The sequence below is a fragment of the Triticum dicoccoides genome, chromosome 6A (assembly GCF_002162155.2).
Source record: "Triticum dicoccoides isolate Atlit2015 ecotype Zavitan chromosome 6A, WEW_v2.0, whole genome shotgun sequence".
Taxonomy (NCBI): domain Eukaryota; kingdom Viridiplantae; phylum Streptophyta; class Magnoliopsida; order Poales; family Poaceae; genus Triticum; species Triticum dicoccoides.
The window spans coordinates 44,301,943-44,315,661 of record NC_041390.1 but is presented as its reverse complement, the minus strand read 5'-3'; the positions used below and the strand labels follow the sequence as shown (position 1 = coordinate 44,315,661).

At 44.0% G+C, this 13,719-nt stretch overlaps 1 pseudogene; it reads left to right on the top strand.

The window, feature by feature from the left end:
- The first annotated feature begins 7,938 nt into the window (after window positions 1-7,938).
- On the top strand, window positions 7,939-12,407 carry LOC119315607 (annotated as a pseudogene).
- Window positions 12,408-13,719: the final 1,312 nt, after the last annotated feature.

Sequence of the window (13,719 nt, the reverse complement as noted above, 5' to 3'; positions counted from 1 at the left end):
TTTCAAATGAAGACCAAACTCATAACTCAAATATTCACCTCCACGATCAGATCGTAGAAATTTTATTTTCTTGTTACGATGATTTTCCACTTCACTCTGAAATTCTTTGAACTTTTCAAATGTTTCAGACTTATGTTTCAATAAGTAGATATACCCATATCTGCTCAAATCATCTGTGAAGGTCAGAAAATAATGATACCCACCGCGAGCATCAACACTCATCGGACCACATACATCAGTATGTATTATTTCCAATACGTTTGTTGGCCCCTCCATTGTTCCGGAGAACGGAGTCTTAGTCATCTTGCCCATGAGGCATGGTTTGCAAGCATCAATTGATTCATAATCAAGTGATTCCAAAAGCCCATCAGCATGGAGTTTCTTCATGCGCTTTACACCAATATGACCTAAACGGAAGTGCCACAAATAAGTTGCACTATCATTATTAAACTTATATCTTTTGGCTTCAATACTATGAATATGTGTATCACTACTATCGAGATTCAATAAAAATAGACCACTCGTCAAGGGTGCATGACCATAAAAGATATTACTCATATAAATAGAACAACCATTATTCTCCGATTTAAATGAATAACCGTCTCGCATCAAACAAGATCCAGATATAACATTCATGCTTAACACGGGCACCAAATAACAATTATTCAGGTATAATACTAATCCCAAAGGTAGATGTAGAGGTAGCGTGCCGACGGTGATCACATCGACTTTGGAACTATTTTCCATGCGCATCGTCACCTCGTCCTTAGCCAATCTTCGTTTAATCTGTAGCCCCTGTTTCGAGTTGCAAATATGAGCAACAGAACCAGTATCAAATACCCAGGAGCTACTACGAGCATTAGTAAGGTATACATCAATAACATGTATATCAAATATACCTTTCACTTTGCCATCCTTCTTATCCGCCAAATACTTGGGGCGGTTCCGCGTCTAGTGACCAGTCCCTTTGCAGTAGAAGCACTCAGTGTCAGGCTTAGGTCCAGACTTGGGCTTCTTCACTTGAGCAGCAACTTGCTTGCCGTTCTTCTTGAAGTTCCCCTTCTTCCCTTTGCCCTTCTTCTTGAAACTAGTGGTCTTGCTGACCATCAACACTTAATGCGCCTTCTTGATTTCTACCTCCACAACATTTAGCATTGCGAAGAGCTCGGGAATTGCCTTATCCATCCCTTGCATATTATAGTTCATCATGAAGCTTTTGTAGATTGGTGGCAGTGATTGAAGAACTCTATCAATGACACTATCATCAGGAAGATTAACTCCCAGTTGAGTCAAGTGGTTGTGGTACACAGACATTCTGAGTATATGTTCACTGACAGAACTATTCTCCTCCATCTTGCAACTATGGAACTTATTGGAGACTTCATATCTCTCAATTCGGGTATTTGCTTGAAATATTAACTTCAACTCCTGGAACATATCATATGTTCCATGACGTTCAAAACGTCGTTGAAGTCCCGATTCTAAGCCGTAAAGCATGGCACACTGAACTATCGAGTAGTCATCAGCTTTGCTCTGCCAGACGTTCATAACATCTGGTGTTGCTCCTGCAACGGGCTTTGCACCTAGCGGCGCTTCCAGGACGTAATTCTTCTATGCAGCAATGATGATAATCCTCAAGTTACGGACCCAGTCTGTGTAGTTGCTACCATCATCTTTCACTTAGATTTCTCTAGGAACGCATTAAAATTCAAAGGAACAGTAGCACGGGCCATTTATCTACAACAACATAGACATGCAAAATACTATCAGGTACTAAGTTCATGATAAATTAAATTTCAATTAATCATATTACTTAAGAACTCCCACTTAGATAGACATCTCTCTAGTCATCTAAATGATCACGTGATCCATATCAACTAAACCATGTCCGATCATCACATGAGATGGAGTAGTTTTCAATGGTGAACATCACTATGTTGATCATATCTACTATATGATTCACACTCTACCTTTCGGTCTCAGTGTTCCGAGGCCATATCTGCATATGCTAGGCTAGTCAAGTTTAACCTGATTATTCTGCGTGTGCAAAACTACTTGCATATGTTGTATGTGAACATAGAGCTTATCTCACCCGATCATCACGTGGTGTCTCCGCACGATGAACTGTAGCAACGGTGCACACTCAGGGAGAACACTTATGCCTTGAAATTTAGTGAGAGATCATCTTATAATGCTACCACCAAGCAAAATAAGATGCATAAAGGATAAACATCACATGCAATCATAATAAGTGATATGATACGGCCATCATCATCTTGTGCCTTCGGTCTCCATCTCCAAAGCACCGTCATGATCACCATCGTCATCGGCTTGAGACCTTCATCTCTCCATCGCAGCATCGTTGTCGTCTCACCAACTATTGCTTCTACGACTATCGCTACCGCTTAGTGGTACAGTAAAGCAATTACATGGCGATTGCATTTCATATAATAAAGCGACAACCATATGGCTCCTGCCAGTTGCCGATAAATTTTACAAAACATGATCATCTCATACAACAATTTATATATCGTCACGTCTTGACCATATCACATCACAACATGCCCTGCAAAAACAAGTTAGACGTCCTCTACTTTGTTGTTGCAAGTTTTACGTGGCTTCTACGGGCTTCTAGCAAGAACCGTTCTTACCTACGCATCAAAACCACAATGATTTTTTGTCAAGTGTGCTGTTTTAACCTTCAGCAAGGACCGGGCGTAGTCAAACTTGATTCAACTAAAGCTGGAGAAACAGACACCCACTAGCCACCTGTGTGTGAAGCACGTCGGTAGAACCAGTCTCATGAATGCGGTCATGTAATGTCAGTCTGGGCCGCTTCATCCAACAATATCGCCGAATCAAAGTAAGACATTGCTGGTAAGAAGTATGACTATTATTGCCCACAACTCTTTGTGTTGTACTCGTGCATATAACATCTACGCATAGACCTGGCTCTGATGCCACTGTTGGGGAACGCAGTATTTCAATTTTTTTCCTATGATCACGCAAAATCTATCTAGAACATGCATAACAACGAGAGGGGAGAGTGTGTCTACGTACCCTCGTAGACCGAAAGCGGACGCATTTAATAACGCGGTTGAAGTAGTCGAACGTCTTCACGATCCAACCGATCCAAGCACTGAACGTACGGCACCTCCGCGTTCATCTCGGTGACGTCCCTCGAACTCTTGATCCAGTTGAGGCCGAGGGAGAGTTCCGTCAGCATGACGGTATGGCAACAGTGATGATGAAGTTTACCAGCATAGGGCTTCGCCTAAGCACTACGACGATATGACCGAGGTGTGTAACTGTGGAGGGGGCACTGCACATGGCTAAGGGAAACTTTGGTGTGTCTTTGTGGTGCCCTCCTCCCACGTATATAAAGGGGGGAGGAGAGGTGGCCGGCCCTAGAGGGGGGTGCGCCATGGGGGGAGTCCTACTTGGACTCCCGGTCCAAGTAGGATTCGGTCCCCCCTTTCCTAGTCCAAGTTGGAGAAGAAGGGAAGGAGGAAAGGAACAGAAGGAAGGAGGGGGCGCCGCCCCCTCCCCTTGTCTGATTCAGACTGGGCAGGGGGCGCGCGCCACCTCTGGTCGGCCCTCTCTCTTCTCCACTAAGGCCCATGATGGCCCATTAACTTCCAGGAGGGGGGAGGGTCCGGTAACCCCCGGTACTCCGAAACTTATCTGAAACAAACCAAACCATTCCGGTGTCCGAATGTAGCCTTCCGATATATAAATCTTTATGTCTCGACCATTTTGAGACTCCTCGTCATGTCCGTGATCTCACCTGGGACTCCGAACAAACTTCGGTTCATCAAAACACGAAACTCATAATACAAATCATCATCGAACGTTAAACGTGCGGACCCTATGGGTTCGAGAACTATGTAGACATGACTGAGACATATCTCCGGTCAATAACCAATAGCGGAACCTGGATGCTCATATTGGCTCCTACATATTCTATGAAGATCTTTATCGGTCAAACCGCATAACAACATACGTTGTTCCCTTTGTCATCGGTATGTTACTTGCCCGAGATTCGATCATCGGTATCGTCATACCTAGTTCAATCTCGTCACCGGCAAGTCTCTTTACTCGTTCCATAATGCATCATCCCGTGGCTAACTCATTAGACACATTGCTTGCAAGGCTCATAGTGATGTGCATTACCGAGAGGGCACAGAGATACCTCTTCGATACACTGAGTGACAAATCCTAATCTCGATCTATGCCAACTCAACAAACACCATCGGAGACACCTGTAGAGCATCTTTATAATCACCCAGTTACGTTGTGACGTTTGATAGCACACAAGGTGTTCCTCCGGTATTCGGGAGTTGCATAATCTCATAGTCTGAGGAACATGTATAAGTTATGAAGAAAGCAATAGAAGAAAAACTAAACGATCATTATGCTAAGCTAATGAATGGGTCTTGTCCATCACATCATTCTCTAATGGTGTGATCCCGTTCATCAAATGACAACATGTGTCTATGGCTAAGAAACTTAACCATCTTTGATTAACGAGCTAGTCAAGTAGAGGCATACTAGGGACACTTTGTTTGTCTATGTATTCACACATGTACTAAGTTTCTGGTTAATACAATTCTAGCATGAATAATAAACATTTATCATGATATAAGAAAATATAAATAACAACTTTATTATTGCCTCTAGCGCATATTTCCTTCATGGGGCTCACCAGAGGGCCACTTGGGGCCGGCTCGGGAAGCCTCGCTGCGAGGTTGGGCCGGCGGAAGGAGGTGGCCCGCGGCCACGGGCAGGCGGCTGACGGTCAATGAAGCGGAGCGGGAAGGGGAGGCGACATATCCTAGTTCTTCCGGCGCCCTCCGACTCGGGGACGCAGGCACTCTAGCGGAAGCTCCTCTGCCGAGTGCCTGGCGGCGGATGGGCTCGGGCGGGGGAGGCGTTGGGTGACGGCGTCGGCGCGATGTCATCTCTGCCTGTGTATGTTTGCGAAGGGCGGCTACGTGGGAGGGAGGATTTTCTACCATGCACGTGACCTCCCGTGCATGCATGCACATTATTTTATTCTTGTCTTGTCTCTGGTCACTACGTTTCATTCAAACAAATAGATGTCTGATAAAATTTTGAAATAAATTTTGTTTTTACTTTCTGTTTACACAAATTTGCTTTTTCTGGCCAGATCTTTAAAACAAGACCAATATTAAATTTACATTTTGAAATTAATTTTTTGATGACTAAATCACCAGGTTCCAAACTTGGTTCATCGAAATTCATTAATTGCATGCAAAAAGAAATCAATAATGTTCCTGGTGACGAGGCCTTTGAAACCAAAACATTCTTGAATATATGTAGACAAGATTTAGTAAACGAAATCTTCAAACATGGTGAAACATAAACTATAACCCACAAAAAGAAAAATTATGAAACTATAAAAAATGTTATGATGTCAAACATTATGCAATTATCTAACAACTTGTTTTATTGTGAGTGACTGTTTCATATGACCACATTGATGGAGTATGGCTGATGGATTGAGCAATACTAATAAAATATGCATGCATGAATGTGAATCTCCAACAAAATCAAGGGCGAACACATGCATGGGAGATCCCGTGCATGGTATGATTTTCTCGGCTGCGCGGTTGCGATGGGTGCGGAACTTTTCATCCACAGGCGAGGCGTTCCACCTGGTTATATTTGCTATATTTTTTATTTTTTTGCTATTTGCTAATTGCACACTGATGGTGGATTATACTATCCATCTTAGCGGTAGATTTTATTAAGTGAAGCTGATTATGTGATGCTGATTTGTCAGGTGGGCTTTTGTGGAAGTGATTGCGTGACGTATGGTAACGTTAATTATTGTAATTTTGGTTACGCATACTTAATTTGATTGAATGACTTATGGTAAGGTTGATTAATTTAAATCTAGTCTTTAGAGATTAATTAGAGATTGACCGTCATTGATTATTTCGTCAGGGCCATCTCCAGGAATTTGGGGCCCCGGTGTGAAATGCTAAATAAGGTCCTAAAAATTCTAGAACAGATGTTTTCTTATAAAAAGAAATATGAATGAATCCAAACACTGCACAAATTATAGGCCTACCAAGATAAAGAAAACACTGAACCTTGGATTTTAAACGAGTAACTAGCATGGAAATCTTGGTGTTTGACAACTTGGTCAACTAGCCTAGTACTATATATCTTCTCTAAAAAAGGATTGGTAAACTGATGCGTATCCGCACAACATACTAGCTAATGTATTCATTCAACAGGACAAAATACTAAATTAAATAGGAAATCAGTTTGAGCACACCTTGTGGACAGATCAGGGATGCCGTCACCTAGGCCTCGGACACCGGCGCCGACATAATTGTGGAAGGAATTCTTCGTGCCGGCAGAGCAGCGGGTTGTTTCTCTGGGTAGGAAACAAGGCCACAACGACGCTAGTTTCCGTCTCCGTGCGCCACGGCCGCACTTCTTCAGTTCATCTCCGTGAACCATTTTTTCTCTTCCGACCAGACTGCGCGGGGCTAGTCTAGATCGATAGATCTCGATCGGCAGGCTGTGTCGATCCGGGACAGGCGCAGTTTGAGACGGCATTTCCTAAACGGCGTCCGTAGCGCCCGTTACAGACTTAACGGTACAGGGCGCACACCCCCTTTCACCGCGCTGGGCCGGCCCACGTTACTTTCTTGGACGCGTCTAGTGGGTGGCCAGCCGCCCTGGGATCGCTAGCCAGCGGCCACCCGAAAAAGGAAACCACCTGGTCCCCCCTCGAGCGAAAGAGGAAACAGTCCCCCGCTCGCCCACGTGGTCCACCTGGTCCCCGCCCGTCGGAGCGAAAAAGGCAACTGCCCGCCCGCCAGCTGGCCGCGGGATCACGTGCACCCTCCTCGCCAAACCATGCCCCGCGGGATCACGTGCACCCTCCTCGCCAAACTGCGCCCTGGCTATCTTCTTCTTCCTCACGAAAGAAGGAGGATCTGCCCAGGTTGCAGAATCCACGCCATCGCTCACCCCCACGCCTCAGCCCCACCGACGCTGCCTTCTTTTTCTTCTGCACGCCAAGAACAGATCCAAACACAATCGCCCCCAGCCCTTCTTCCTCCTCCTACACAGCCGCCATGGGAGCCCCAAAGTAGAAGGAGCTGCTTCAAGATCTAAAGGGCAGGGTGGTCAGAGCCATACCAGGCAGTAAGATCGAGCAGGTAAGCCCCTCTCCACTTTACTTCCCCCTTCTCCATGGATCCATGGAGAATCTGCTTCAAAAAAGAGGTGAATCTGGCACATCACACCAGATGTTAAACATGCTGGATGTGTTAAACATGCCAAAAACTACCACCTGGATGTGTTACAAGCCAACAAAAACGAGTTCTCTGGCCAATTAAAACATGATTAAAGCCAACTTCTAGTTATTGTTTGCAAAATGAACAAAAAATTGACTGCCCAATGCTTTGTTGAACATGTGCAACGAAAAATTCATAAAATGTGCAACTGAACATGCATCCCAGCCAACTGAACATGTATCCTAGCCAACTAAACATGTATCCTGCCAACTAAACATATATTTGGCAATACATGTTTCTGAGTGAACACTTTGGAAAAAATGTAGTATATGTGGAAATAAAAAACATGTTTTCTGGCCAACTAAACATGCATGTTGGCCAAAAATTGATGACCAACTAAGACATATATTCTAGGCAACTAAGACATCTATTCTAGCCAACTGAATGCATTAACTGTCCAACTGAACATGCATGTTGGCCACAAATTGAAAAAAATGCAACCTGGCCAGCTGAGACATCTATTCTAGCCAAGTAAAAGCATTGAATGTCCAACTGAATATGTATGATGGCCAAGTGGAAATCCTGGAAATTGAGACGTCTATTCTAGCGAAAACCAGAAATCTGTAGTGCAACAGGAAAAACATAGGAACTTTTGTCCATGGCTAATGAAGCCACAAACCATATTAACATATTCACACACGTAATCTTGTCCCACGCATATATTCTGGTCCCACACCTATTGCAAACCATATTAATATGTTCAAATATACAAGATCTAGAACCATATTAACTATAATCTGTCCTCCAATTCTTCTTTCTTCTTTCACCTGGATTTTCCTTCTCAAATGTAGCATCCAATTATGTGAAAAATCTGAAAAGAGCTCCTTGCGAAACGGAAACCTACATATCATTGCAACAAAACAAAAAGGAAAAAGGTAAGAAAAACTCTGTAGCAAAAAGAAGTCATGCTCTTTCCAGTTATTTACTACAAACTGTGCAACTAACATAACAACTCTGTGCAAACAAAAAAAATCATAACTATTATAATAAAAGATTATGCTATGGTCATGTTGCTTTTAGGTTGTTTGAAACACAGTTTTTCTGTGGTTACCAACTGATGACATCAATTTCTTCTTTTTTTATATGTGCAGGGAGTGTGTGGCAGCATCCAAAAACAAGGAAAAAAATGCTTGATCTCAATGAGTTGCCTCCAGATCTCAATGAGCTTCCTCATGATATGGATCAGCAGCAACCCAGCATACAACAAGGAAACTGGACAGAAAATGGTCTATCTGTTTACTAGACGCAGGCAAGTCGTGATGGTAACCCTACGGGCCATGACAATGTGGCAGGCCAGTCATCAGCCCGTGGTGCCCCTGTAGTGGTGTCTTTGCAGTCAGAGAGCCATACTCTTGATGACACAGGAACCGAGGCAAATGTTCCTGGTCCAACCAGGACTGAGCTAGGAGCTCGGGCTGTTGACGGAGCTGTGCAAGTAGAAGGAGAGGATGAGGCTGGTTCTCAACCTATGGAACCCTATGTTGGTATGAGGTTTGACAGCCTTCAAATTGCTAAGGATCACTACAACAGTTACGCACTACGGATGGGTTTCTCTATCAAGATGAACACCTCTAGACGGACACACCGCACCAATGAATTGATAAAACAACAGTTTTGCTGCAACAAGTTCAAGAAGCTCAAAGCTGATGATGGAGGAGCTGAGGCTCCTCCTTACCTGGACCCTATTCCAGATCCAACATATGTTAACAGTGATGAGGAGATGGAAGAAGAACCTCCAATATTTGCTGAAGAGGACGCTGGTACTAGTAAGAAGAAGAAGAAGCGCAAACGCGAGACAATAAAGCAGACTGAATGCAAGGCGAAAATGTTGGTGAAGCTGATAGATGGGCGATGGGAGGTGACGCACTTTGTTCATGACCACAATCATCCGCTCGTGAACAAACCTTCATTGTCCAAATACTTGAGATCCCACCAAGGCATCTCACCTGATGAAAAGGAGTTTCTGCGCATCTTGTATAACTGCAACTTGACTACAGGTGTGGTGTTTTTCTATATCCCTTGAAGAATTAAGTTTCCCTCTAGGCAGTCCAGTGTGCAACTGTTACGGTACTACTGTGCAACTGAAAATGGCTTAACTATGCAACTGCTGTCCAACTTCCCATGCTTTCTATATTTCACTTTTGGTGCTTCTTGTGCAACTAGATTGTTTTTACTGTGCAAATACACAATGTCCTGTATGCAAAAACTGCAAAGTGTTTTTAAAAAGGTGCAGCTAGGTGTCCATTTCCTGTGATTATCTTCTGTGCCAACACGTGTCCTATTACTGTGCAGCTGGATGTGCACATTTGTGCAACTAAAAAAAGGATATACTGTTTGTTTTTGTATTATGCAGGACGGATGATGCATGTAATGGCAGAGTTCTATGGATCTGAGATGATGGTGCCGTTCGGACCAAAGGCAATAACAAATCTTTATACAAGTTTCCGTAGAGATGACACAAAGGAGGGTGATCTGATTGAGACAATTGCGCACTTCAAGGATATACAAAAAACCGATCCAGACTTCTTCTATAAGGTGAAATATGATGAAGAGGACAGAGTTGTCAACATATTTTGGGTGGACGGCTTAGCTCGAAAAGCTTATGCGGAGGCGTACCACGATTGCATATCGTTTGACACCACCTACATGACCAACTTGTACAATATGCCGTTCGCGCCCTTCATAGGAATAAACCGACATGGCCAATCTTTCATGCTGGGTTGCGCGTTTGTGAGGCAGGAGTTGGCATCGAGCTTTGATTGGGTCTTTGGAGCATTCCTAGAGGCTGTGGATGGCAAACCTCCTGACAACTTCATCACCGATCAGGATGGTGCGATGAGGCAGTCAATACAGAGCATCTTTCCAACCACCGTGCACCGTTGTTGTCGATGGCACATCATGAAAAAGGCTCAGGAAAAGGTTGGTTGGTTGCTGTGCCGGAATCCAGGACTCTCTGATGATTTCAACAAGTGTGTTGACTTCAGCTTCACTATAGACGAGTTTGAGCAGAATTGGACTGGGTTAATGATGAAGTATGAGGCTATGGCACACACGCACTTTGAGAAGTTGTACGAATACAGGTCAACTTGGGTGCCGTGCTACTTCAAACACAGGTTCTTTCCCTTCCTCCAGTCTACACAGCGTAGTGAGGGGTTCAACGCCGTCCTCAAAAGATATGTGAACCCACACAACTCAATGTTGAACTTCGTCAAGCAATATGAAAAAATACAGAACCACATCCTTGCCAAGGAAGGCTGCAATGATTACAGGACACAACACCTTGAGATTGAGTTGTGGTCCAACTTCCCAATAGAGAAGCAAGCTTACAAAACCTATACTAGAGACCTTTACCGCAAGTTTAGAGAAGAGTTTGAGTTGATTGGACGTTATAATGCATTCCAAGTTGGTGCTGATGCGTTTGAGCTCAGACCGAACCAGGAATTTGTTGCGAAATATGGTTCTCGAAACTACTTGGTGCAGGCAAGGGTGGAGGAGGGTTCCTATTTGTGTGAGTGTTATAAAATGGACAAGGACGGCATCCTCTGTTGCCACATCCTCAAGGTGTTCACCCATGTTGGCGTTGATGTCATACCGGAAAGGTACCTGCTAAGACGGTGGACACCTACTGCTGTACCTAGTGCGCCAGGGACTGGTTATGAGCAACCAGATGAAATGCCTCCTCAATCAAAGAAGCAGATAAGGGAGAGGAACATGATATATGATTTTCGGAAACTAGCAAAGTTTGCGAGTGGTTCTGATCCAGCACAAGCTATTGTATACAAGCATATGCGTGCAGCACGTACCGAGATCGGCCACCTGAACAAGTCCAAGAAAAAGAAAAAACCGACTGCTGCAACGGGGCCATCAGATGATGGCAACCCTCGAGGACCTCCTCCACCTCCAGGCAGCAATCAGGGGGCTCATCATTCAGGTAATTACCTGCCCCAACTCCTGATCTAACTAGGTGTGTAACTTCAGTTGCACACATCATTGTGCCCAGTTGCACACACCATGGTAGCCACTTGGACAGAACATACTGCCTAGTTGTGCACGCTGTGTTAGTTCAAGCATCAAGATAACACAGCTAACTTATTTTTCCAGTTATGCATATATGTGATGTCAACCCTCAAGGACCTCCACCCCCTCCTGGCTGTACACGGCATCCTCCGCCACCTCCTCCCCCGCATGCTCCTCCCAATGGCCCTACAGGCAGCACTCAGGGGGCTCGTCGTCTAGGTAATTACCTGCCCCCAACTCCCCATCAAACTAGGTCTGTAACTCCAATTGCACACATCATGGTGCTCAGTTGCACCGAACAGGCTACCTAGTTGCGCATGCTGTGTTAGTTCAAGCATCAAAAAGATAAACATAACTGACTTGTTTGTCCTGTTCTGCCTATAGGTGATGCCAACCCTCAAAGACCTCCTCCCCCGCCAGGCCCAACTAGCAGTGCCCTTTGTGCTACTCCCAATGGACCGACAGGCAGGACTCAGGGGGCTCATAACCCAGGTTAGTACCTTCACCGACTCCAAAACAAAAACTAGGGTGAGTGACTTTAGTTGCACATATCATAGTGCCCAGTTGAACAGAAACATGCTGCCTAGTTGCATGCGCTGTGTTAGTTCAAGCATCAAGATAACACAGCTAACTTATTTTTCATGTTCTGCCCATAGGCGACTACAATCCAAGTACCATGACAGGCCGTGCTACTGCAGGTGTTTTTTTCAACTTAACTTGCACACAGCAACCAGTTAGTTGCACAAAATGTACTGTGTGGTTGCACAGAACATCAGTGCGGGTTGCACAATAATAAAAATACTAAACTTTTTATATGATTATTACACAGGTGATTGTGACGGTCCTACTGCCCCGTTGGAGGCTGCATCCCTTGCACAAGCTTCGGATGATTTTGTGCCCAGGGATCCTCCAAGGTCTACTACAAAGGGTAGGGCAAAGAGTCGACGATACAAATCGGCGCTGGAGCTACACCCAAAGAAGAAAAACAAATGCAGCCAGTGCCAATCTACAGAGAACACTGCTGGTGTGTGTCCACAGAGGTTCCTGTGATTCTGTTTCCTCATTTGTAACTTTGGAACAAAAAAGGAAAATAATGATGTCTTTTTTCGCAATGTTGGGACCAAGTGGACACATTAAGCATCTATGATTCCTCTTTATCTAATTTATGCTGCTTGAATTAGTTCATGCACTGTGTAAAAAAAAGTTGCTATTTGTGCCTTTGTTGGCAACTGGTTAAATATTTAGTTGTTGAACAATTGTATATACAGTGCTCCTAATGTATCAACAAAAGTGATGATATTGAGTTCCAAACGCAATTACTAGCAGTGTGCAACTACGAAATCTACTTAATAAAATTGTACAAACCAGCAAATTCCTCCATGGAGCAGAAAAAAATAGTACTGACCTACTCTTTATCGTATCTCAGCAACTTCCTCCATGGGGCGGTGTTGTGCACGCTGGTGACCCAATCATACGTCAGCTTCTTCCTGATGTTGAGTACTTCCTTGGGGTCGTAGTTGGGCAGTTGGCTACCATTCCACTCGGTGGCGTTAAGCAGTGCGAACAACCCACACTCATTACTGCAAAAAATGGGCAAAAAAAATTGTCACATAAAATTAAAACCAAATAATTGGGTCAACTACTTATGTCCTACTGTGCAACTGCTTATGTTCTACTGCAACTCATTATGTGCCACTGTGCAACTACTTATGCGCCACTCTGCAACTAGCTAGATAATCCATTAGAAACTCATAAAAATGATAAAACAGATTGAAGACTAGTACTGTGTCTAAAAAATACTAAAGATTGCACATGTAGAAAAATTTAAAAACTACAAAATGATTGTATTTGATTGAGAAGGAATGAAATGCTTATTGTCTTACTTGCCAAGCTACTTTGGTACGTCAATGTCAATAATCTGGAAGTGCTCGATGCTGAACTTTCGGTAATGCTTCCTCCATAGTTGGCGTACTTCCCCCGCAATGGTAGAGGCGTTGTTCATCAGCTCAATGTTGTCCAGCGTCCTGCTTGAATCAAGAACTTCGAAGCGTCCGTCCCTCAAGTTGACACTAAAGACCCAATAATGCCTCCCTCCGTCCTTATCGGTTACATCTGCGCACTCGAGCACTGGCAGCATGACCTGCAAGCGTGAACGATTTCAGACACAAATATAAGATGTAGCTAAGAAAAACAGTAAAAGACTTGGTCAAGTTAAAAACGGGTTGCAACAAGTATCTACCAACTAACAGATGTGTCATGTGCAACTGGACATGCTGTGGGTGCCAACTAAAAAAAGATTGATGATGTGGGCACAACACTCACCAAGTCTTTCTTGTCAAAACGGTTCTTGTAATCAAACTTC